Genomic DNA, 3,638 nt, shown 5'->3' with positions numbered 1-3,638 from the left:
ATAAAGAGTTTAGCCTGTGTAGTAACTGTTATATTAGTATAAGGTATAAGTATTCAAGTTACATGCCCTTCAAGAGCTAGTGTAAGCATCTTTGAAAGTTCATTTAACGATTGAAGTTTTAGCTGTGAGTTTGCAAATATGATGTCATTTACATGGAACAAACTGCTTATGGTAATTGTGATGTGTATAGTCCTGACCAACTGTCTACTAACTAATATCCAAAAGTGACAGAACATATGGGTCACTCTGGCACATTGAACTGGCCAAAGGTCAGGGTGTTTGAGCCCAGCCACCCCTGGAGATCCTTTCACACCTGTCTCATAGGAGTCCCTGAATGGGATCCTCAAGCATTTAAAGGTTTCATTAGTAATGAGACTTGATTGAATCGATTTGCAATGTTGCAAGAGTGCAATCGCACTGTTGGCTTCAAATTAAGACAACTTGAAGCCTGCTGGCAAGCAAAAATTACCAAAGTTCTCAATGTTACAACCCTCAGAAGAATTAGACTTGCTAAATTCCACCAATACCTCAGGTAGATGGATAATGTTTAAACCCCTGACAAAAAGTCATTCTAACAAAGTAATGTAGCACTGAGCTGCCGTCAGCCCTATAGCTGATCTCGTTACTACCATGGAAAGTAAAGCCTTTATTCGTGGTGCAATCTCACAGGACAATTACCAAGGCGATTACTTAGTTCCGTATTCCTAATCTGTGGAGATAGAGCATAGAATTAGATTCCTGCTAATCCACAGAAGACCCTGTTATCTTGGAAAACTAACTTTGTTCCACCCAAGCCTACATCAATTGCTGAATGTAGCTAGCAAAATGAAGAACATCAAACACTCAAAGTGAAGTCTGAATGAATTAAGGCCTAACAACTCTAAAAAGGCTCGCTTGTTAGACTAAGGAAGGATTTAGCTTAACATCCACAATGTTAAATGACCTTTCAGCCGATGTGAGTAGCGTACATCATGCAGTGTTATAAAATCAAAGTGCAGTTGACTTTTGCTCTTAGCACAAAGACATGGTTGTGAGGAATTTGAAAGGCATGTGCTGCTTGAATCTTACTGATCATTCAGCTTCCATCCATAAGCAACTACAACAGCTACAGGATGGGTTACATGCCCTGAAAGAAGATAGTGACCCCATTGGAAGTTGGTTCGCCAGCTGGGGCATCACCGGATGGTTAAGGTCTCTTGTGCTAGAAGGGGGAGGGACTTTACTTATAATGTTAATTGAGATGACAGTCTAACTTGTGTGTTATCTTATCCAAAGCCTGGTTTGTGCAAAAAGAGAAAGGGGGAATTGTTGCTGTATTTTATATATTAGTAAAGGCCTGTATGCACAAACCAGCCTTTGAAATAAGTCGTGATATTAAGGGCTAAAATCCTTGAAACTTGCCTGCAGAAGACAGAGTAAAGCAAAACAATATCCTTGTGTGTAGGAGAAAGTATGTAAACTGTGTGTGTTAGCCAATAGTAGCTTGCTCTGCCCGCAAACCCTGTAGAACCCTATAAAAGGTGTGCTAAAAATAAAGATAGTCGGCGTTCACAATTACTTCTGTGAAGACTGGTGAATAGCTGGCGGTCTCTCAATAGTAACAAGTAGTTTTTCCAGGTAGACCAAGAATTCTACAACTCAAATAAAATGCTATTGAATAGAGAAATACAGATCTTCAATGACAATCACAATATGTGGCAGATGGGATTACAGCTACCAAATGAGAAGAGATGGGGCACAGGATTGGCACCGGAGACCCCATGCAATAAAAAGATCAGTCATGATCAATTAATCTGCAGAGCTAGAGCTGATCAAACCTGGTGTTAGAGCCAGGAAGAAGAGCAAAGAAATAGTATATAACATACATAAGTCTAAATTTAATATAAATGGTGCTATGTAACCTGGAGCTGCAGACCAAGGATGAAAGAGAAAGGTGTACAGGCATGTTAGCAAACATAAAATTTGTGTTTACACAGTACTATGCATATCATACTGTCAAAATTAACATCATATTTCTCCTGCTAAAGGATTCCGCATGTTGTCTACTTGCTGTAATATCCCCTTCCCTGCCGACACCAGCATGAAACTGCTGATCTACAGACACAGAGGAGCAATGGAAGAGTGAGGATAACACTAAGAAAATGGCAGAAACTAAAAGGTGTGCGCTTTACAGTTACAGTTGTATTACAGCTATTACTATGGCTTTTTATCTATACATAAATATTCTACCTGTATTTTTTTTTCTGTAATAATTTCATCTAGACCAATAATGATTGCTAAATTAGACTTAAGACTTTATCTTTGCTAATAATAACTTCTTGGCCTTTATATACAAGGTGTGCTTCCTCTTTACACATAGATTTGAATGCAACATCACATCAGTAGGTTTGAATCTGTCTTTATTGAGAGCCTCCACTGATAGATTTTGATCTGGGATCTTTACCCAGTTTCCAGTAGAATAATTGATATTTGTCCACGTGTTGCTTGTTACGTGTTTATATTCTGGCTTGTGTATTTGCTTCTCTGTACATAATATTTCTTGCTTGGATTATTTCACTGTTTCCATACACATTTAATTAAAATGCTTACTATTACAATCCACATTTGGCTTCATTCACAAAGCAGTGACCTGCTCCCAGAAAATTATTATTTACAACTGCGAAAAACTATGTTCACTGTTCCGGTAAATTTGAAAAGGCTTAACAAAAAAGACAATAAAGCAAAGGGTTAAAATGGCTGGGTGCTTGGCACTCTGCCAAGAACATACCTGGTGTTTTAGATACACCCTTTATATTCCATTTCTATTGCACCAACTTGATGCATATTCATAGACTTTCTGTATATTCAAACTTTTCTATTAACTAGTTTACATATTCCAGGAACTGTTTAGCATGGCCACTCCTTGGGTCCACCTTTTTAGAGCATGCATGTTTCTTGGCTTGTGGTTTTAATTCTCTTCTTACCACCTTTTAATTTGGGCCTTGGCTCTTTCTCTCCACAGACAGTGAGTGTTGATAATCAGTAGGGTACCCATCATCTGTTCATTGGAGGTTATCCTAACTAAGCAGACAGTTCAAACATACTATATTGACTATTACAGCAAAGCTATTTTAACATGATATATATATATATATAGCACTCATCTTAATACTTGCAAAAAGCCAATATTATACCTTGTATTTATAACACAACAAAACTGGTGAGTGTCACAAAGGTGAGCTAGGGATTCAAAGTTATAAATATTTAGTAGTAGAATAAGTTACTGTGTTTCATTCAGTGATTTCTACAGCTACAGCCTAAGATGTCCCCTTTGCATGCTGACTTACATAGTGAAAGTGTAATTAAATAGGTGACCATTGGAGCTATAGCTGCTGTTTAAGCCTCTTTGTGTTCAAGTAAAAGTAAGAATGACTTATTTCATTAGAAGGAGGAAATCAAACAATTTCCACCTGTACTCTGGTTTACAGGATTAGTAGCATTGTCTTAAAAACGAGATTCACTTAATAAATTATAAAAAGAATTTAATATAAATAAAAAGACAATTAGGAGACAAAAGAAATAAAGCAAAGGGTTAAAACGGCCGGGTGCCCTGGCGCCTTGCCAGGAACACACCTGGTATCCCAGGAACTCTCCCTTTT

Source organism: Parus major, chromosome 2 (assembly GCF_001522545.3).
Source record: "Parus major isolate Abel chromosome 2, Parus_major1.1, whole genome shotgun sequence".
In the NCBI taxonomy this organism is placed as follows: Eukaryota; Metazoa; Chordata; class Aves; order Passeriformes; family Paridae; genus Parus; species Parus major.
This window is presented reverse-complemented; position numbering follows the sequence as displayed.